The sequence below is a fragment of the Alligator mississippiensis genome, chromosome 4, assembly GCF_030867095.1.
Source record: "Alligator mississippiensis isolate rAllMis1 chromosome 4, rAllMis1, whole genome shotgun sequence".
Taxonomy (NCBI): Eukaryota; Metazoa; Chordata; order Crocodylia; family Alligatoridae; genus Alligator; species Alligator mississippiensis.
Window position 1 is genome coordinate 162282401 of NC_081827.1, and position 22691 is coordinate 162305091.

The window sequence follows — 22691 nt, forward strand, 5'->3', positions numbered from 1 at the left end:
TTTTTTCCAACTATTTCTTTAATAGTGTATATCACATTCCGGGTCAAAGTAGCCAAATTGGCTCAACTGATGCGATTTGGGACTGAACTCAATCAAACCCTATCAACCGAGCAGGCACAACTTGGTTGCTCTAAACCCCACCCCAGCATCCTCCGTCCCAGCCTCTCGCTGGGGGGCTTCGGATAGTCCCAAACCCATGGGGAAGCCTCCTCCGTGCAGACCCGAGCCTGGCGGTCTTGGGATTTGGCTGCCCCCAAACTCCAGGCCAGCGTGCTGCAATCCCAGACCCTCCAGCCTTTCCACTTCTATGCTCCCCCTGAGCCCACTGGATGCTTGCCCACAACCAAAAGGTTCATGATTTTGTAGTTGGTCTAATCAAAGAGACCGCATCTACCCAAAGAGCCTTGTCTGCCCCTGCCTATGGACCCACACCCCCACCGTGCCGTCGGCGTGTGGGCACTTGTCTCTCTGACCCTGCGTGTCCGCTCGCTCGACCTTCTCTCCATTTTTTTGTCGGGAGAGGATAAGCCCCGCCAGGAGCCGCGAGCGCAGGCCTCAGGGCCGGGGCTGCGCAGGCGCGCAGGGGCTGGCGGGCGGGGGGCGGGGCCGGCGGAGGGGGCGGGGCGGGGCGGGGCCGCCAGAGCCCAGTGCAGCGGCGGCGGCGGCGGGAGCAGGAGCAGGAGCGGCAGCGGGCGGAGCCGCCGGGCGCGGCTAGAGGTAGGAGCGGGGCCGGGGGCAGCGGGCACCGCGCAGGGGTGTCGGCGGTCGCAGGCCGGGACTGCCTGGTAGGCACATGGGGAGCCGGCCGGCCGGACAGGCAGGCTTGGGCCGGGACTGCCAGGGGGACAGGGGAGTGGGCGAGACGTGCTGGGAGATGGACAGGCAGACAGGCGCTGCCGGGGGGACAGGGCAATGGAGAGGTAGACTGACGGGTGGAGACTGCCCGCCACGCCGGGAGCAGGGCAGGTAGACACCAGCTGGTGCTGCCCGCCACGCCGGGAGACGGACAGCCGCTGTGTGAGACGGCTGGGTGGACGGAGCAATGGACGGGCAAACACCAGTGGAGACGGCCTAGCATGCTAGGAGATGGACGGGCAGACAGACGCTGGGCAGGACTGACTGACTGGCCCACCTGGAGACGGACTGCCTGGCTCATTAGGAGAGGGGCAGACACCAGGCAAGACTGTTGGGTGGGCAAAGCAATGGGCAGACAGGCACCGGCTGAGGCTGCCTGGCACACCGGGAGACAGACAGGTAGACAGATCGAGATTGCTGGGCAGACCAGGCAATGGAGGGACAGAAATCACCAGTTATTGGGACGATGTCTGAAACCGCCTAGCAGACAGAGCGGTGGACACAGATCGACACTGGCAGGGTCTCCCTGGCAGACAGTGACATGTGAACTCTGGTAGAGACTTCCCCGCATCCAAAGCCAGGGTCGGACAGATGGACACTAGCAGGGACGCCCTGGCAGCTAGAGCTATGGACAGGCAGATGGATGCTGACCTGGCACACAGAGCGACGGAGAGGGACTGACTGATAGGAACAGATACAGGCACACTGACTGGCAAAGATGAAGATGCGTTCTGGCCAACAGGTCCCAGCAGACAAACAGCTACTGAATGATGGGCAGACAGAGCCTGACTGGCAGACGCAGACAGACGGCAGTGTCAGTCACCCCAGCAGTGCCAAGGGTCTACAGGCTACACAGGCCTCTGTCAGGGAGTCTGGCAGGCGCTGGCCCCAGGGGAGGCAGGATCCCCGCACCCTCTTGCTCTATGTTCTGGTCTGTTGCTGCCAGCATCACCAGCCGCTCAAACAGGCAGGTTGGTTTCACTTTCCCGCTTTTGTGCCTCAGTTGTAAACACAGCAAGTGGAAAGAAGCATTTCCCTCCCCGCACTGAACTCCTGTGTTTGGATCATGCAACTCCACAGTGCTCCCCTCCTCCCTTTCCCCAGTTGTCCATTTCGAATGGTGCAAAATAATAGCCCAGCTGGAGCAAGGGGCGGAAGCCTGGCCTTTTTCCGTGCTCCAGCTGTCCTTGCCTTTCACTGGCACTGGCCTGTGGTTGGTCATGGCATCCTCGCTGCCTAGGGCATATCTTTTATTTTGCCCATTGAAATAGCTGCAGAAGTTGGTCCCAAGTCCTTGCTGTCATGTGCTGCATGAAAATCCACTTACCCTCTGGGGTGGTGGCTGATTCAGATAAAATGCAGGGCCGCATGGTGCAGAGAGAGGGCCTTTCATCAGTCATGTCTAATTGGATAATTTTGGGGGAAACCTCCCTCTTGGTTTGCAAGCTCCGTGTGTGGTGATGAGGGTGTTGCACACACCCTTGTCTACATACAAAACTGTGGAATGCAACACTGAGTGCTTTGGTGGGGGTATAGCCTATAAAACCCCTTGCGTGGGCGCAGTTAATACTGGGATATATGTACTGCTACCTACATAGCTTGTTCCTGTTTAGGTAGGGGAATAAACTTTCTTATGGCCAAATGTCCCTGTATGTGTCTGTATCAACCTCTAGCTCTATGTGGTAACCAGCAATGACAAACAAGATTTTCATGCCATTGGGACGACCAGGAGATGGGACCTTGTTCTGTAGGGATAGAGCAATAAAATATACTGTTATGAGACAACCAGCAATATGAATCCACACAAGGGATTACACCGATATAATTATATCGGGGGGGGGGAAAACATCCCCTTTGTCTGTATAGCTATTTCAGTATGGTGTCTGCAGATTGGACCAAGCACAAAGATAATACATGTTATCCCAGTGCAGTGCTAAGACAGTGAAGGCCCTGACCTGGTCAAAGTCTGTAGGTCCTGTCATAATTTGCATAATTAACAATGATAATTAGGGACCTACTTAAATTGTAGTAAGACGAGGAGTTTTTTGCGGCCTGCTTGCGGCATGCAGCGCTAATTTTGCAGGCATTTTGCAGAGACTCTGCCCCTTGCTGCTGATTGGCAGAGGGGCCTTGGCGCCCCATCCTTTGCTTTTGTTTGGCTGAGAGGCAAGAACTGCATAATTAAATAACAGATTCTGTGGAAATATACTATAAATTACCATATTATTATAAATTGAAGTATTGAACTTAAATTAAATCTTTGTACTCTGATAAACATGGGGGGGGGGTGGTAAATTCTGCGGGAAATCATGGCCAGCACCATTTTTTGTAGCAATTACTGTTTTTTGTAGTTGCCACAAAAATCATGATTTAAGTAGGTCCCTAATGATAATACTTGTACTGGCAGGATGCAAAATTATGGGACAGGGTGGCAAAAGCACTCCAGTTCTCTTCATACCTGCTTTGTTGCAGGCTTCACAAGGGTAGACGCACTCTTTTGGGCAGTGGGTTTGCAGGTAGGGCCGGGTGAGGCCTTGGGCAGAAGAGACATGCCAGCCATGGAAGAGAACTATACAGTGTGGGATGTGGGCTTTGTCATGCCTTTAAGTATTCAAGCAGAGGTGACTCAAAGCCTCCCACCCTATAACATGGGAGTGTGCATGTACAAGGGCCCATCTACTGTGTCCAGCTTCTGGATTGAGGCCTAGTGATGCACTTCTAATATGCTCTGTCTGCACATTGTGCTGCCCAGAAGCCAAAGTGAAAGCAGCAGCACCTCAGTTTGTAGCTGTGTTTTGCATTTGCCCTTTGAAGATGGGACTTCTTCACACACCTGCTAACTATCAACCAGGACAGGGTGGGGAGGAAGCGTTAAAAACGTGTGCACGCTCATAGAAAAGCTGACCCAGGGAGTTAATTTTTTGTAAATATTTTGGTTGTTGCGTAACTGCCTGTGGCTAAACTCAACTTTAAAAAAAACAAAAAACCTTGGCACATGCGTTGGTTAGTTTTTGCAGTGTCAGTACCAGTGGCCTCATTGCCAGCAGCTTGTCTGTGTGGGGATAGCAGGGAGAGTGGCTTTGAAATTCAGTTCTCCAGCTGGATGCAATAGAGAAATTGACCTCTGACTTGTCCCAAATTAACTCTACAATAGGTGGAAGACAGGGCCCATCTAGCTATTGGCACAGCAGGGTTAATTTTACCCTGTGTTTGCTCTGTAGGAAGCTGGGAATGGAGTTGTGTTGGACTGTCAGAATGCTCATTTCCCCTTCTCCCTGCTGACTTCAGCAGGGCTGGTTTGCATTGACAAAGGAGCGGATAGATAGGTTAGCTGAGATCATGGGCTTGGCAGGTTCCCTGTCCTGGAGGCCAGCCTGAAGATGGAGGTGTGAGTTTTCCTTGTTGCTGTGGTCTGCTGTAGAGTTTGCATTTGGTGTGGAATGCCAGGGGAAAGCAGGCATTGTGAAACTGCCTCCACTGACTGGCACAGTGGAATAGTTTGGACTTACTGCCCTTTGATGTTAGCATCTTGGTAGCTCTTTTACTATGTAGGTGTTTAAAATTCCCTCACCTTGCGTGTCATCCTGTGAGTTGGCTGGAGAGATGCAGGTTTCCCTTGCTTTACGCTGTACATGTGTTCCTGGAAAATGGCACATGACTTGAATTCGCATAAAGGGAACCCACCTTACAATGTAACAAATCTTTTACAAGGCAATTTTGGTTCTCACCAACAGCAGACAATACACACAAGCACAGGGCACTATCGTAATGGGGATGGCAACTACAGAAACATGTGTCACAGGCAAGGATTGAGGGGCACAGATCCACACAGGAGACTATATTTTGGTGCGTGCCACTCCCACAATACACAGCACAAAGCAGCTGACTGCAGGCTTCCACCACACTAATCGCACAAGAGTGAATTTACCTCTCACACATAACAAATTTTTGGTATAAAAAGGGTCATTGCATAAGAGCAAATTTGTACATACAGAACCCGCATAAAGCGAGGGAAACCTGTATTGAAAAGTTGCAAAATTAAAGGAAGGGAAACCTCAATTTTTTTTTTTTTTAAAACAATGCAGAGGAACTTCCATTGCTTTGGCTGTGGCCTCTGCTTGGCTATAAACAGGACCCCTTTATTTTCAAATTCAGTAATGGTTGCTAGAGGGACCCTGTGGACAAACACAGCATACTGACAAGCAGAGTTTGTTCTGTAAATGGCTTCTGGCTCTGGAAAGAAAATTGAATGGGGTTAAAATAACAGGTGTGCTGCACCATGAACCTTCCAAGCGTTGTGCAAATGCTGTGCCCGTGGATGTACATGTTGTTTAATCCCCTCGTGCAACTGGACTAATGCATTCCTCAGATGCAGATCTGCTCTACACCAATGCAAACAGACTTGCAGTTTACCGTGGTTTCAAAGCAGGGTGGACAGCCCTGGTGCAGGTTCATCAGAGGCAAGGAGTACCAAGGTAGACAGCATCTCAGCATCACAAGGCTCCCTCGTGACCCTTCCTCAGGAATTGGGCATGCTATCCCTTTATTACTGAGGGGGAAGCCGAGGCTCAGAGAGAGTCAGTGCTCTGTGCAGGATCTCATAGAATGGCTTGCTGAATAGCGGTAGGAAATTGGGACCTCTTGACTGGAGGGTTTTATGTCCAGGTCTCTTGATGTCTATTTCAGATCCACCTTATATTAGCAGCAGGGTGGGTTGCCTGTTTCTAGTCTTTAGAAACAGTGGCTGCCTGTTCTTTGGCCCAAAGCCTGGTAGCTCTCAGGGTTGTGCAGGCTGTAGCCATATTCCAGCCCTTTATTAAAACTGGGGTCTCACTTTGTCTCATGGCTGGCGCTGCATAGAACTCTCTGGGGCAGGGCCTTTGCACTGTGCTGAGCTGGCTCCTTTCAAGACTCGGATCCATGCTGCAGGGTGCCAGTGACTGCTGCTGTTTATTTACAGTGTGCAGGAATAAACAGGATCTTGTTTCATTCACATGGGCAGACAGAGCTGCCCCTGGAGCATAGCAGGCTCTGCTCAAGGGCTGTCAGGTAGTGCTGCGCTGGAATGCCATCCTTTTGGGGTGTCTTTGTCTGTACCTGCTAGTGAGGACAGACCCCTGCGTGTGCTGCATGCATCCTTTCTGAGTCAAAACATGGGTCAAAACACTTTCTGAGTCAAAACACTGAAGCAGAGCTGAAGTGCACCAAATTAAGTTTATTTGCTGTAGCTTCTGCTGTACACTAGATACTTTCCAAACTTTTTTGGATGAACTGAACTTCAAGGAACTGGTGGTTTAATGGAAGAAATCAAGCGAAAGGCATTGACAGGAGACAACTTACATAAAGTTTATATGCAGAGCAACCAGATTCACTGTAGGCAACAGGGCAAGGGTGGAACGTAAATGTACATACCGTAGGTGCACAGGAAAGTTAACCCCTTCATATGGGGCTGTGTGGGTGGAGACAAGCAACCAGGTTGAAGGGCTTGGGAGCACTAGTGGATCAGATGGTCCGAGTTAAGCTTAGGTTTGGGAGAATGTGTTTGAAAAGGGCTTTGGTAAAACAATGTGTAATCATCCCCCCCCCCCCCCCCCCCCCCCCCCCCCCTTTAGAAGAGGAAAACTCCAGCAGGACAGAGTGCTTTAGAGTTACACCCTGCAGCCTTTAACTCCAGGCTCCACAGCCTCCTATTGGTGTGTGAGAATTACAGAATGTAGAGCATGGGTGGGGAAAGTCTGGCCTGCAGGCTGGATCAGGCCCGTGGGGGACTCTATTTCCTAGAAGCCCCAGCCTGCATCTCCGCGGCTGCTTTCCATGGAGATCCCGGAAGCAGTGGGGCTGTGACAGTGCGGGGCCAGGGTTTCCCTGGAGGCTAGCTCAAGCAGTGCTGGCAGGGTGCTGTGACTGGATGGGGAGCTGCTCTGTGGCTGGGATCTTTTGGCAGTGACAGCATGGTCCAGAGCTGGGGCAGAGCTGTAATCTATTGCCCACATGCACCGGGCAGAGGTGTGCGGGCAGCGGATTGCAGCTCTGCCCTAGTGGGGCATGCAGGCAGCAGATCGCATCCTGCACGCCCCACTGTCTGTCTCGGCTCTGGACCATATTGTCACACTGCAAAATTGCAGCCCCAGCCCTGGCCTGGCCCAGAGCAGCTCCCCGTGGAGCCCTGCGCCCTGCCAGTGTTGCTTGGGCCGATCTCCATGGAAACCCTGGCCCCACGCTGTTGTGGCCCTGCCAATACTGGGGTCTCCATGGACACTGGCTGCAGTGACATGGGCAAGGGCTGCTGGGAAATGGAGTCTGGCCACCAGCTGGATGCACCATTTTGCCCACCCCTGATACAGAACAAGGTAAAGGGAGACAGTTTGGTCAAATGTTTCCCAGCGGAGGTGAAGGAGTTTGGGGAGGGAGTAGGCAGCCCGGCTACAGAAGAGTCAGCTTGTTTTTAAAAAATCTTCAAGGAAAGCTGAGCTGATGGGATGGAATTTGTGTTGGGACTTCTCAGTTTTCTTTTTTTTAACCTTGGAAGACTAATAAGAGCCACCAGGTTTGTCCACGCAGCCCAGGGCAGTGTTAGCCATGCACACACTAATCTGGGTACCAGAAGCCATGGTACTGCATCATCAGAGTACTTGGCCCAGGCTAGCAGATGTTGCTTCTACCTAGCATTGTATAGCGTAGGTGCATCCCAAACAACTTTGCAACTTCCCTCCTGACCCCAGGTCTGCTGCCAATAAAATCATCCTTTCCCTGTTGTTTTGGCTGGGGAGCACTAAAGATCACAGAGTAGAGGGCTATGAGTGAACCTAAGTGCCCCCCTCGAGTGCTGCTTTTAGATGCTCCTGAAACAGACCACCTGATTGCAGCTCTTCATTGTGAACTTAAGGCCACTCGGAGCTATCTCCTCAGCCTAATTGCTGGCCTGGGGTGTACGCAGTGAGGCGGGGGAGCAGGGCCTGCTGTGTGATCAGTGAACTCCAGGTTGGGAAGGATGCCCTCCGTTTTCAGCATGCCTTCCATTTCCAGGAGCACTTTATGCTGCTCAGCTGGACAGGAGCTGCTCAACTAGACTTGACCTGTCTTGGCCGGGCATGTTTTTAAAGTCATCCCTGGCAGGAGCCTCTTGCCAGGCCAGGCCTGAGGGTTGCTCTGAATGGCAGTGTCCTGTTGTGTGCTGAGTGGAGGGTGTTCAGGGTGGCTTCATTTCTCTTTCTGGGGCTGTACGGAGCGGAGGCGGAGTCCTCCAACTTCCATATTTTCACATACGTTGTCCAAATGGCGCATGCACTTCACATTGTTTTGAATGCTGCTTAGCAACGTTACCCATGAGCAAGTGAAGCTGGTCTGAGGGCATGTGGGGATGTGTCTGCTTGAGGCTGGAGCTGGTTGCAGCCTGTTTTGTTACTGGGGCACTTCTCTCACGCTTAAAGCCTGAAGTTGGGCCTGAGGACCCTGGCGTGGTTGCTTTCAACTTCGTTCATAGGCTAGAAGGTTAATTCCTGGCATGCTGATGAGGGAGAGGGGATGTTAAGTTGCCTTCTCAGAGCTGTTTTATGCTTGGGACTTTAAACCCCTTTGTGTACCTCCTCTTTGGGTTTGGCTTCCTAACACTAACCGTGGCATCTGAGATCCAGGCTGCTGTGGAATTGGAGATCTCTGTACCTTTAGCTTCCCAGCGCTTCCCTTCAGGACCAGCATTGCCACCTGTGGTCAGGGGAAGACACCAGCATTGTTATTCTGAAGGGCAGTAGCAGAGTTGTTCACCTTGCAATGCAGACAGTGATCCCAAAGGCGAGCACAAAGCAGCAGGAATGATGTGGCACCCAAGACCAGCTACTGATACTGTCAGGGTGCCTTGCCCAGCTGATGTGTGGATAGAGATGTTCAGAGCTCCTGGTGTCCATTTAACTAGAGTGTGTGGATGGAGCTCCCTGCTGACAGCAGGGGAAAACAGACTCCTAAGAAGCTGTGAGGGATTTCCCAGCTTGCTTGCTCTCACAGCAAAACCTGAGCATTCTGCTTATGAAAAATCCCTGCTCCCTTCACTTGCTGCGTGGGTGGGAGGGGAGTAAGTGGTGACTCTGCTGAGTACAGTAAAGAAGAATGCTTGACTCGGAAATGGCTTTTTAGTTGAGCAGGAATTACTGTAAATGTGACTTGCACTTTAAAGGGCCTCACACGAATTGCGGGAGGTGGAGTCCTGCAGACTTCAGCAGGCAGCCAAGTTCCTCTGTGTGTGTGTGGGGGGAGCCGGAGGTGCTCAAACTGTGGCCCGCGGAACCATGTCATCTCACCCATGGAGCTCTCCAAGGATCTGGAAATTTGGCAGTGGGGAAGCAGTGGTAGCATTAATTGCCCCTCCCCTACTGCCAAATTTCCAGATCCAAGGGGAGTTTCATGGGCCAGACAGCGTGGCTCTCCGTGCCAGCTTGTGTCAGTGTGGAGTCAGGCCCCCAGACTGATCTACTCAGCTGTTCCGCGGGGCCAGAAGGTTGGGTACCACTGCTGTAGGATGTTCCCTTGCGTCCTTTCTATGCTGTATAACTATGTAGCCCTGGTAAGACAGATCTCTAGAAATGGTGTAGTTCTCTGCTAAATGCTCTAAACATTTAGAATAACTCTTTCAGGGTCCAGTTGATTTCGTTCCCTTTATGTTTGTGGGTGCATTGCCAGAAGGGTCATGTTTGCACTGATGGTGGTCCAGAAAAAATGCAAGAGGCACAGATTTTTGTGGACGATATCTTTTATTGGACCCGCTGTGTAATTGGAAGGGACACAAGCTTTCAGGTACCACTGTACCCTTCCTTAGGAAGAGAAGCAGACAGAGCAGAGCTAAATAGCAGATGGAACAAGGGCTTGTGTAAAACTCCATAAAAACTCCTGTTCTTATTTACGCACAGAGTTCTACGTAAGCCCTGCCCCATCTGCTCTTGCCTCTCACATCTTTGCGTGGTGTGATTTTTGATGCCTCCTGCTATGTTATCTCTGGGACCCTGAGAGCCATAGATTTGCTGTACCTGAGTGCAAAACCATGGGCTGTAGGATTCAAGCGCACAGCGGGCTGTCCAGGTAAAAAGGTGCCAGGGGAAGCACCATGTGTCACCTGCCCATGACTTGGATGGCCCGGAGAGCCCGGCAGGACAAATTATGCTGAGGGGAAACCAGCACGGGTTCGTGGCAGGCAGATCATGCCTGACCAATCTAGTCTCTTTTTATGACCAGGTTACGAAACGCCTGGACACAGGAGGAGGGGTGGATGTTGTATACTTAGACTTCAGGAAGGCCTTCGATACAGTATCCCACCCCATACTGGTGAACAAGTTAAGAGGCTGTGACTTGGATGACTACACAGTCCGGTGGGTGGTGAATTGGCTGGAGGGTCGCACCCAGAGAGTCGTGGTGGATGGGTCGGCTTCGACCTGGAAGGGTGTGGGCAGTGGGGTCCCGCAGGGCTCGGTCCTTGGACCGATACTCTTTAATGTCTTCATCAGCGACTTGGACGAGGGAGTGAAATGTACTCTGTCCAAGTTTGCAGGTGACACAAAGCTATGGGGAGATGTGGACACGCCGGAGGGCAGGGAACAGCTGCAGGCAGACCTGGACAGGTTGGACAAGTGGGCAGAAACCAACAGAATGCAGTTCAACAAGGAGAAATGCAAAGTGCTGCACCTAGGGAGGAAAAATGTCCAGTAGACCTACAGCCTAGGCAATGACCTGCTGGGTGGCACAGAGGTGGAAAGGGATCTTGGAGTCCTAGTGGACTCCAAGATGAACATGAGTCGGCAGTGTGACGAAGCCATCAGAAAAGCCAATGGCACTTTATCGTGCATCAGCAGATGCATGACGAATAGGTCCAAGGAGGTGATACTTCCCCTCTATCAGGCGCTGGTCAGACTGCAGTTGGAGTACTACGTGCAATTCTGGGCGCCGCACTTCAAGAAGGATGCGGATAACCTGGAGAGGGTCCAGAGAAGGGCCACTCGTATGGTTAAGGGCCTGCAGACCAAGCCCTACGAGGAGAGACTAGAGAACCTGGACCTTTTCAGCCTCCGCAAGAGAAGGTTGAGAGGTGACCTTGTGGCTGCCTATAAGTTCATCACGGGGGCACAGAAGGGAATTGGTGAGTATTTATTCACCAAGGCGCCCCCAGGGGTTACAAGAAACAATGGCCACAAGCTAGCAGAGAGCAGATTTAGATTGGACATTAGGAAGAACTTCTTCACAGTTCGAGTGGCCAAGGTCTGGAACGGGCTCCCAAGGGAGGTGGTGCTCTCCCCTACCTGGGGGTCTTCAAGAAGAGGTTAGATGAGTATCTAGCTGGGGTCATCTAGACCCAGCACTCTTTCCTGCTTATGCAGGGGGTCGGACTCGATGATCTATTGAGGTCCCTTCCGACCCTAACATCTATGAATCTATGGCAGATGCCAGCTTGCCCTTGCATTCAGCACTGAGACATGGGAAATGTGAGTCAGACACCCAGGGGAACTTGCTGAGCTGTTCTGAGAGCTGGTTTCTCAGCGGGCTCTTTGAGAAGCTATGGGGAGGCACCTGCTCAAAGAGAGAGCCTGGGATGGAATTTCCCACCTCTTGAGAGCTTGGTTTTTCCTGCATCAACTACAGAGGGGACTCAAGCCTGCCTAGTCTCAGGTTCTCAGTTTGTTTCTTTTGCTACCTGCCTGTACAGCCCACAGGAGCCTGCCCTTTCCCAACCCTCTGGTGGGGCAGAGTCAGCAGAAAGTGCTAGGCTGGGTTCCTGTCTCCTTGATCCTGCCTGTGCAAGTCTGAGAAACATCAGAGCCACGTGGTCTTGACCCCTCGCCTCCAAATACCCTGCTTGTCCCAGCTATCTTGGGGGAGACGCAGCCCCTGCAGGGATCATTTTCACCCAGCTGAAGCAGCGTTTCCTAACATACTTCTTGCCAGCAGTGATATGAAGCCATGAGCGCTGAGGCTGTGTGTGGAAGAAACTACACCCAGTCCTCCCTTGGGAGCTGTTGCCTTTTGTGGTATCCCTGCTCAGGGCAGCAATGATTTGGGAAGCTGGCTGAACCTGTGGGCAGCTCTTTGAACAGAGGGAAATAACTGAATGGACCCCAGGGAGCAACCTGGGCTTCCTACCCTGTTTGTGGAATGCTTCATTCCTCTGCCCCGACTGGAAAGTCTTTCTGGATACGCCGGGAAGCACAGCCCATGGGAGCCAGGACCTGATGTCATTCAGTTTATTATTCCTATAGAGACACACAATAGTGGCAACAATGGCATAGACTGCCTAGGGAAATTGTGGACTCTCCATCACTGGAGGTGTTGAAGAAGAGTTTGGACAGCCACTGGTTGAGGATGAGTTAGGAATAGCTATGCCTGTCTTTTACTATGCATATTTTCCATGCTTCCGGGCTTTGCCGGTTGCTCCCCCTGCTTTCTGCTACATGTGTCAGGGTGTTTTTAAGCCTTTCCAGAGGCATCGAGTGTTGGCTGTAGCCAAAGGCAGGGGATTTTGCCTGGGGTGTGCCTGTGTTCCCACTGAGTCTTTAACCCAGAGGTTCCTGCCTAGAGGGTCTTGCCTCTTCATTCAGGATCAGACTGATTGTCATATCTGGGGTCAGGAAGGAATTTTACTCCATGGTGAAATTGGTATAGATTGTGGGGCTTTTTGCCTTCCTCTGTAGTGGAGGAGCATGACCTGGGATCTTTTGAGTGTATATTAACAACCTTTTATAAAAGGAGAACATTGGCTGCCATGGTGCCCCTGCATTACCTGTGGCAGGTTAGGGTGTTATGTCTTGCAGTTGTCATGGTTGCTGATAGTTTTACTAAGAGATTGAGTTGTATGGCATGGTTTGGATAAGGATGCTCTTGCCTCAGGCAGGGGGTTAGACTAGATGACCTCTGGTGGTTCCTTCCAGCCCTGCTTCTCTATGACCCTATGAAAAACGGCCTGGGAAGAGGAAGAGAAGGCCTTTGCCAGAAGGGGATAGATCTAGGACTGCTCCTTGTACTTAGCTTGACACAAACAGATGACGTTGGCTTGATGTGGACCAGGGTCTCTCCCTGTTTGCTAGCAATGGAATGATCTATGTCAGTAGACTCGGACCAGGGGGGCTCCCTGGACAGGCTTCTGTTCACCTTAGCCCTTTTATGTGGGGAGCCAGTTGCCTTATGAACCCCAAAGGACCAGTGCAGTCCTGGCCCTCCCTGCTTACTCACCAGGCAGAACCAGGCTCTTGGGCTCCTCAGGGGCAAGAGAAAGAAGAGCAGCTCCACAGTTATAAGATTTCTGTAACTTACCTTTCCCCTCCCATGGGGGTAGATTTATGCCCCCCCTCCACATTTTTGGCCCTGCAGTATGGTAGAGGGGTTTACCCTGGAACAGCTCTTTGGTGTAGGGATCCCGTCTTTGCCCCCTGGCCTGAAATTCCCGTGCCAGGTGTAGCCACAGTTCTAGCCCTGTAACATCTGCTGGTTGATAGAAGACGCGTTGCCTTTAACTGCTCGCTGGTCCGTGCAGTGTTGGGAAACGTCAAGGGGGTGGGGGGAGGCACATATGTGAACACCGCTTCCTGGATGATAGGGGTGAGCTGAGTTGCTGATAAAGCAGAATCCACCCATCTAGCTGCACCAGAGAGGGGACGGGAACCTTGGCTGCTGCAAAACAACGTGCTCCCTGGTGAGCAGTTTCCTTCTTGCAAACTGTCCTGTTCTGCAAAGTCCCCCCATTGATCTTCTGCCTTTTAAAAGTAGTTTGATTTCCCATCGCGGCGCTAGCGGCCTCTTGCACTGGAATGTTATAGCTGAGCCATAACATGGTCACGACTTGTTCTGTCTTTCAGCAGTCATTGGTAAGTTTTGCAATCCCTTCTTTCGTTATACCTTCATGCCTTCCTGTTGTGATGGGCACATACTGCTTTGTAGCACTTATCTCTCTGGGGACGGAGTTAGGAAAGTAGCTGACGTTTTGTCTGAAGCGGAATGGAAGGTTTCTGGGCTCCATTATCGCTATGGAAGGCTGCACGGCAGATTCACTTTCTTGTCTGGCTTTCTGTTTCCCTTGCATAAAGGCTCTCTGAAAAGTTTAAGTTGGGGGAGGGAGGGGAGAGAGAGATTTCTGGCTAATCATCTATTATAGTCCCTTGCACAGGGCAAAAATGTGATGTGAGATGTTCCCGAGTCTCCTTCCTATTTGTTGCTGCTGTTCAATGGCAGCTGTGACTTTTCCGGGCAGCGAGGGCTGGGCAGCCATGGGCTGCCATTGTCTGGCATGCCCCCTTATCTCTCTTTATAAACCTGTCAGCCACCTAGGCCTTGTATAAATGTTTCAGGCCAGGGTGAGAACACCACAGTGCAGCATGCTCTCCCATGGCAAATGACACTGCTGACTTCAGGGGCTGTTTTGTGGTGAGGTTCCCAGATTTTTCATGTGTTAAATTCGCAGCCCCAGTTTCTGTTTTACATGAATCCCAGAGTACCAGGGAGCAGCGTCTGGGAGGTTAAATGGTAGGAGGTCTTGGGATTGTCAGAAAGGACTGCCCAAGTGTCCCCTGCTCCTTTAAAGTGTCATGTGCAGGGATCAGACACCCTTTTTGCAGGTCTTGGACTCCCATAGTGTTCCCCGCCAGATCTCTCCATCTGTGGTGTCTGGAACGTGAAGTGAGCAAGTGAGAGCGTGCCCTCTTCTCCCCCCCCACCCCCAGCTCCCCTCCATGTGCCATGTGCTGATCAGCCCGGTATGCCTATTCTTCACTCTCACTTTTTCTGCTTCACGCACGTGCTGCATTAGTTCTGAAACATGTTTCTGATTTTATTTTCTGACTTCTTTTCTTTTCTTTTTAATCTCTAGTTGGTTGTGTCTCTTGCCCAGCCATCCTCTCCTGTGAGTTGTAGGAGGGGGTTCCTGACATGTCTCTGCCTTTCTGCTACCATCACTTCAGCCTCTGAGCGCAGCTTGGCCGCTCTGTCAATTGCCCACCAGGTTCCCAAGGCTCCTTTAATTCTCCCTTGCTTCCCCAATCAGTTGGTGTCAGGCTTCCTTCCTTCTCATCCCTTGGTTCAAGTTTAACCTGGTTTTCTCCCCCACCCTTCCTCAAGCTCTTCTGACTCCATTTGGCCTGGGTCAGGACCTTGGCATAGCCCTCGACTGTCAGCATGTTGCTGTTACCTTTGTCTGGCTGCTGGAAGGTGGGCCCTGGGAGATCTTCATCTTCTTGCTGTGCAGAGAGCTCTGCCAGTTTAGCACCCGTTCTGGTTTCCCAGTGACTCTCTCCAGCCCAGTGGGGAGCTGTAGGAACGTGACCCACAGGAGAGATGTCTGTGCAGACTTGGCCTTTGGCTTTCAGGTTATTGATCTCTCTTTTTTGCCCAGCCACCTCATTTATGTGGCTGCAGATGAGTCCCTGTGGCAGGTCCCAAGGCAGGGGTTTCCCTGGTGGGGTTCCTCAGCAATTTCTGCTTGGAAATCTTTTATTTGGAGAGAAATATTTCCTTAACCCCTTTACATTTACTATACAAGCGTGTGTCAGTGATAGCATTTCTGAGCTGATGCAGAACCCTTGACCCTGAAGAAATGTGTGTAGGGAGATGCAATGTGAGATTTTTCTTTGCTGTAGATCACGGTAAAATTACCCTGACCCCCAGCCTGTCCTTCATGGCCCACTTGGATCTGACTAAGTGAGGAGTGGGCATATTTACTTAAAAGAGACAAAGTCGTTTAGAGGGTGGAGATCACCTACTACAGCCCGATGGGCCTAGTGTGGTTATTCTGCTCTGGTGGCATGTTCTTATGTCTGGAGCTTTGTCCAGGAGTGTTTTTGCACTGCCACTGTTGTGAGTTTGAGAAGCTGGGACTGCTCAAGGTGGTCTAAAACAAATGAGAGAGAGAGAGAGAGAGAGGCATTGTGCTCTGTGAGAGTGATTCTGCAGAGTCCCTGACCTTACATTGAAGGAGGCTAATTTCAGAGCTCCCATGTTACCAAATTTGCCAGCAGCCCATGGAGCAAAAAGCACCTGTCAGAACCTTTGAAAAACTGCTTTAGTGCAGGGGGCAGCACTGAGAGCTGCTTATGAATTGTTCCATTGCAATGAAAAGATTAATTAGCCTCTCGAGAGCTTAACCTGTGCCAGACTAAGGTATGTGTAGGTACGTGCACGTGTAGGTAGAGCACATGGTGGTCTGGGGCTTTCACTGGCAGAGTGGGGTTAGTGGGCTGCAATGGGCAGAGCAGCTCTGACTGGGGGTTGACTCATCGCTCATCTGTCTGGAGCCGTCAGCCTGGTGCTCACTGCCTGGGGGTTGCTGCTGCCTTTCATGCAAAGGGTTAGTCTATATTGGCACTGGCCTCCTGCAAAAGGTAGTTTCTGACCTCACCTGGGTAAAGGGTTTAATTGAGCGTGACGCTAGACTCCGTGCAAGCAAGGTGAGGTTAGATTGATGTGTGGGATAGCTCGCCCTGTGCTTGATGCAGCTTTGAAATGCTGCTTGCATGAAAATAGATGTAGTTCCTGCTCACATTAGACAATCCCCCACCCCGAGCCTCCAACTCCTAACTGCATTAGGCTGTGCATTTGCACTGTGAGCGTCCCCTGACACATGCAGAGCCTCCCTGGCTGTGGTCCTGGATGAAAGGCCCTGTTCTTGGCATTGACAGCAGACTGCAGTAAAATTATTTGCTCATAGAAAGCCTTTTTCTACCTTGAGGACCCTTCTCACCTCCCTAATGCACACCTGCTCTGGAGATCAGAGAGGATAGGATGCTCAGGCTAGGGCATTGGGCACTTTGTTTGCTATTAGAGCCTCTCACCCATGATGGCAGAGCAGCTCCAAGGGCTTGAGTCTGCTCTGTACTCATGACAAGGCTGCTGTCAGTTCACCTAGCTGTAAGGAAGTCCCTAGTCACTTGGGCTAGGGAATCAAAAAAACAGCTTGCTGTTGGCCATGCCATTCTCTCCTGTTTGCTTGGCTATAGAGACCAGACAGCTGGCTGGGCTACCAGGCTTGGGCAGTGTTTTCAGTTCTGAATCAGAGGCTCTCACCATGTTCTGCGTGCGGTGGCTTTGCTGAACCTAATGACAGACTTTTTCTACGCCAGTATTTCAGGGCAGGGAAGGCCAGCGCCTTATCATATAAAATCTAGAGCTGTCTGAAGTGCTTTTGGTAGAACTGTGCTGTGCAGAAAAACACAACTCATGGGATTTGGAACATTTCATGGGAATGTGTCAATTCTGATTAAATTTTGCTGGACATATAGTTGAAATGAAACATTTCCTCTTTGCTGTCCAGAGATTTTAATATCTTTGTATCACTTCTCTATCTCTACAATTGGTATTTCCTAGTGAGGTGCAAGTCTAAGTGGTCCTTCTGAGAAATTTTTTGCATTTTCATTTTATGGAAAACAAGAAGATTTCAGCTTTTCTGTTCCAGTTCCCTGGCCTTCCCTGCTTTCCCCTCAGACACTGGAATTTCCCTCAGAATGGGTCAGGAAGGTGTAGAGCCCAAAACCTCACCGTTCAGGAGCTACAAGTGTTCAGAGCAGCATGTTTGTTGGCCGTCTCCCCTTGCCCACCAAACAAGAGTTGGAGTGAGCCATAGCTTTCAGTGCAGGATGTTTTCGCTTCAGCCTTTTGGGGAGCGATGAGGACAGAAGATGTCCTGACCTGACCAGTGAGTGGCTGGCTCTAGTCTGTTCAAATGGGCTGAGCTCAGGACCTCTGTGCTGCTTCAGATGATTTCACTGTTGAGGGCAGCACTCTCATGTCTAGGATCTTGAGATGCATGCTTATGAGGATCTTGAGATGCATGCTTGTTGTGATCCAGGGTCAGGCTGTGTGTATGCTGTGTCAGCCCAGCTGAGATAGAAGGCTCTGAGAGAAGACTCCTGCTGTAGGGGCATGCTGAGGCCTATTTGCTATACATTGGCAGTGGGCCTAGAGCCACCAGGAACCAGAAGCCCCCTTCAGGGGCTAGAGGGAGGCCACTAAATGTACAACAAATTCCATGGGACAGGTCACGAGAAAACAGGAACTGGAGTGCGGGTTATAGCTTAATAACTAAGGTGGCGGGAGGGTGGGGGACATCAGGTAGAGTGCATCCACTGCCTTTCAGATATATTTAAGGTGCCTGGGGAACCCACCCAGTGAAACTTTACTCAGAGATGTGTGCAGACAAGGGAGAGGAAGACAGTCGCATGGTTGCTCAAGTTTCCTCAGGCCAGCACCTTCTTGGTCTGGTAGATGGAAAGTTTGGCCAGGAACAAGAGGAGGTTGATTAGAAAGTCCCAGGACTTTGTGGAGCTACAGACAGGGTGTGTGTAAAATGAAAGGCATGGGGAACCACAAGAAGAGGTCCTTCAGGAGATAGCAGAGGGGTTGCATCCTGGCACACCCAAGCTAGGCATGCACCAAGGTCTTCCTTTCATTGCAGAAGGGACAGGCATGGGGGAACTGGTGAAGTGTGCCAGGTACATGTACTGACAGCTCCATGCAGAAGCTGCCAACTTAGATCCGCAGTAGGTCATATCCTCAGGAACTGCCACTCCTAGCTGTCTCTGGAAACCCCCTGCTGGAATTTCTATTGAAAGGGTTGGTAGAGAGGAATTGCTTCTTAGAGTGGTACTTAGTGGGTAGAGCACTGGATGGGGAATCTTTCTAATTCTGCCTTGGCCTGCCCGGTGACCTCAGGTGAGTCAACTTCTTTCTCTGCACCTCTGTTCCCCAGCCTGTGCATTGGCTTTCCCCTTCTGTGTAGCTCTTTGTGTGATGAGGGCATGTCGGAGCTTGGTGGCAGCAGCACTTCGGAAGGACTCCTAGCTGGAGTTCTGATGTGAAGGGTCTTGCTTTCGATTCTGCCAGGAAAATGTGTGACATGTCTGACTTCACTTCTCAGCTCTTCCATGGAAACAGTGTAAACATGGCTTTGGATTCTGTTGGGTCATGATATCATAGAGAAGGTACAAGCTCTGGCTTCCAAGAGCAGATCCCTTAGCCCTTGTCTGCACATGCAGATTGCACTGATTTATTGGAACTGGATTAGTGAAAGGTGTGCAGCCACCATTTCTTGCTTTGTGGAGCACTCCAAAATCAGTTTACAAGCATTGGCTAAAATTAAGGCAGTGTGAGGCATTCCAACATAAAGGAGAGAGCATCTCCCCAGGGGCCATGTGGTACCAGTTTCAATCACTCCATTTCCAGACTGATTTAGTTACTTACATGCAGATATGCGTGCGTAGAGAAGCTTTAGCAGCAGCCTTGATGGATGATGGTCTTTAAGAAGTGTATAGACCTCAGCGGGAGTGAGAAGTGCTCAAGGGCTGCTGGCAGGATCCATGCCTTAGTGGTTCAGTCTCTCATGTTCATTACAAGACTAAGAATTTGGGAAGCCCTGCTATATGCCCTCCGTTCCAAAAAAAGGTTGTGCCACCTGCCTCTCTGGAAGTGCAGGTAACTGCCTGGCCCAGCCAGTCTGAATGTGAGGACCATATGTATTCTTGCTGCGGGGCAGGTTGGCCTAGTAATTAGTCTGCGTCATGAACAAGTGGCCTGTAGGACTACTGTGAAAGCCTGGGTGCTGTGAGGAGAAGATGAGCCATCCAGGGTGTGCCTGCAGAGAGATGAAGGAGAAGCCATTAGATTTGTGGTGTCACCCGAAAGAAGAAGTTGGCAAATATAAAAAAAGAAAATATAACCCCATACCCTGCAGGGTCTGGTGTGCAATCATATCCCTTCAGAGTGTATATGTGGAGCGGGCCTCTTAGCCCCCTACACTAGAGTGAACTGGGCACTGGCTAGCTAACTGTAGCAGCTATAGGTGTTGGAGAATGAGTCCCATCCAAGTGGAGACATTAAAGCTTGCTCTTTTACCTGGTGAGAGACTGAGGCCAGGCTGTGGTGCTGTGGGCTCCTCAGAGATGGGTGTCAGGAGTTTGCAGGAGTGACTCATCAAATGAACCTCCTCCTTTCCTAACTTAGGTTTCCCATCTCACCCAGTGGAGTCAGCTGGTTTGTGGCTCAGATGTGTAATCTATCCTGTGGCTGAGAGAGTGGCATCAGTAACTTAGGGCCATGTTTCCAAAGCTTCGTCCACCCACGACTGTAACACATGTGCGGGATGTGCCAGGTGGCCTGTGATGTAGAAGGCCGGGGCCTAGGGCTGCTGGTCCTGCCTGGCTGCATGTGTATGAACAAACATGAAGCTGTGGCCCCTCTGATCCCAATTTGACATTGAAATGAGCTTACTTCCAGGGTCCTTTCAAGTAGGCCAGCTTGCGTGTCAGCACCAGGTGCTCAGGCCTGCCTGCATGCTCAACTGGAGGTGGGTCTGAATGCTGCCTGGGCTGATGCACAATTGAGGCAAGCCCTTGTGCGGCTTCCATTTCTTTTAGAGTGTGGATGGCCTTCCCATTCACATGGACTTGCCATGGTACAGGCAATGCCAAGCCTGGCTCGGGAGTTTCTGGATCAGAAGACCAAGCTGCCTGCAAGTGCAGGAAAGGTAGAGTCTCCTCTGGAAATGGAGAAAGGCTGTGTTTTTCCATAAGTCTCTTCTCGGGAAGGGGGGGCATTGCTGGAGGGAAACAGAGCTCAGGTTGGGAGCTTTGGGGGCACCCCTGTTTAGAACGTACACTGCCACTCTTGTTCTTGGGGCTGGGTATAACCATTGCAACATAGGGGCCCAGAGGAATTTGTGCCATGCTCGGTCTCTTGGACGCTGGCAATGGAAAGAGCACAGGATACCAAACCTGGGTCTTTGCAGAGGGGAGCATCCAGCTTCTGTTGTGCAGGTAGCAGGCAGTCAGTCCTGGTTGGCCTGGGAGTGCATTGGAATGGGCCCATCTCAGAGCACATGGTTTACAGCCCTGACAGCCTCTCAGCCTTGGTCTGTATTTGTGAGGTTAATGTTCCATGTTCGGACAGATGCTTTATCCCAAGCAATTGCATTATGGAGATTTAGGGCAGGTCTGCCTGGGGAATATCTCCCTCAGATTAAGTACTCATTGACATTGCTTATCACATAACAAAAATACCTTGTTTGATCAGACATCTCTGGGTAGGGGCTTAGGAGAGTATCCATGCTGGCAGCACATGGCAGCTGCAGTATCCCCCTCCCCTTTTGTGCTTCTTTGAAATCCTCCAGCACGCTCCTGCCAAACAGCTCTTTCTTTCCCTTCCCTGATGGGAAGGCATGGGTCTGTGTGGCCACATGGTGGTTGCCCCCAGTTCTATCTGTGGCGTGTGAGTTGGGTAGCTGCAAAGGGCTCTAACCTTCATTTATGCCCTACTCTAAAGAGGTCCAGGATGGCTGTTGAAAAGGCTGGGAATAATCTTATTTCTAAATATGTAATATTATCTCCAGTCCTGGGATGTTCCAAATCTATGGTGGGCAGAGGTCTCAGCAGCCTGGATTTGTCTCTGTGTAGGAAGAGCTGTCCTCAACTGTACTTGCTTTGTAAAGTTCCAGGCTCCAATTCACTAAGTCCTCTGTATTTCTGCAGGATGGCACTGTATATGGCAAGGGGCCAGCCCAGGGCATCTGGCAGTACTGTTTTAAAGAGGCTGCACTTTAGAGAGTGGGCAGGTGCCTGCCTGTTAGCTCAGTGACCCTCTTGCAATGTTTCCATGTGGTCCACGTGGCTGAATCCTCTGTGAAGCAGCAATGCATTGTCCCTACTGCTCCAGTTGTCCAAAATGGGCCAGAAGGGGTGGAGTTGCTTTGGGATCTGAGGACCCCTCCCACCTGGTTCTGTCCCCTGCTAGCCCAATCACCACTTTGTGGGAGCCCAGCTGAGCTGGGAAAGGCCATGGACAGCTCAAGCCCCTCTGGGTCCCCACTTTGTGCCTGCTCCCAGCTGGGTCACACCTCCTGTCACCCACCAGAGGCAGGTTGATTTGGCTGCTTGGCCCCAGGAGGCCTGGGGTTGTAATTAAAGCATCCGCAAAGGCCTCTCTAATCTGTGTCTGCAGGTTTATTCCCACTGGGGTGGCCTGGCATTAATAGCACAGATTACATTTCCCTGGGGCCGCTCAAGAGGATTGGCTGCATCTTCCCAAGTAGATTACTGCCTTCAGAGTCGCTCCCTTGTGGGGCCCTCGGCACAGCTGTGCTCAACCAGCCCTGGCTGTTCCACTTGGTGCAGTGGGTGTGTTGCTACTACCATTGTCCTGGTAGTCGGGGGGGGGGGGGGGGGGGGGGCTTGCTGAGCTCTCTCTGGATGTTTCTTTCGCCTGGGCTGGGCTGGCGACAGGGCCCTCTTTGTTTTCCTCCAGCAGCCAGCCCAGCCTTGCTTATGCATCCGGCTCAGTGGAGCTTTCAGGACTTGGACAGTTGGTTTATTGTGCTATGGAGCAGGATAAACCTGCAGTGCATCCCACTGCCATGCAGCTGCCATGCCTGGTCCCACTCCAGAGCTGAGCTGCACTGTGTGCCACCCCTTCCACTGTGTAGCTGCCAGGGTGGGATCTAGCAGGGCCTGTGCAGCAGCTGGGTGACCTCTGCAGAGAACATGGCCAACAGCAGAGCCTTCCTGCTGACTGCTGCCCCCAGAAGCTGGCATGAGGGGCTGGGAGGTTGTGGCAGACCATGAAGAAACCACTTGGTGTCAAATGAAATGACCAGCTTGCGGGTTGTTGGTTGTAGCTGTCTTGGACTAAGGACATAGGCAGGCAAGGTTCTTTGGGTAGATGTGATATCTTTTATTAGACCAACTACATAATTGGAAAAAAGTCCTTTGCAAGCTTTTAGGCACTAACATCCTTCCTCAGGCATTGGGAGACTGCTGCTGTTCACACTTCTAGCTTCTTTTCTACCTTGGAGATCTCAGAACCAACTCATTGCCCTCGCATGCAGGCAGCCA

The 22691-nt window shown here is 51.4% G+C and overlaps 1 protein-coding gene across 7 annotated transcripts in view; it reads left to right on the forward strand.

The window, feature by feature from the left end:
• The window catches only part of LOC102575674 (signal transducer and activator of transcription 5B), a 65241-nt gene that overhangs the window by 13839 nt on the left and 28711 nt on the right, over positions 1-22691 (forward strand). For 3 of the 7 annotated variants that reach the window (XM_059726920.1, XM_059726926.1, XM_059726925.1), the window contains exon 1: positions 13430-13691. The exons of 1 other annotated variant lie outside the window; for it this stretch is intronic. The gene's annotated coding sequence lies outside the window, so the exon portion shown is untranslated. Of the gene's footprint in view, positions 1-636; positions 718-13419; positions 13692-22691 lie in introns of those variants that run through there. 3 more of the 7 variants (XM_059726921.1, XM_059726922.1, XM_059726927.1) reach the window with 3 other exon arrangements.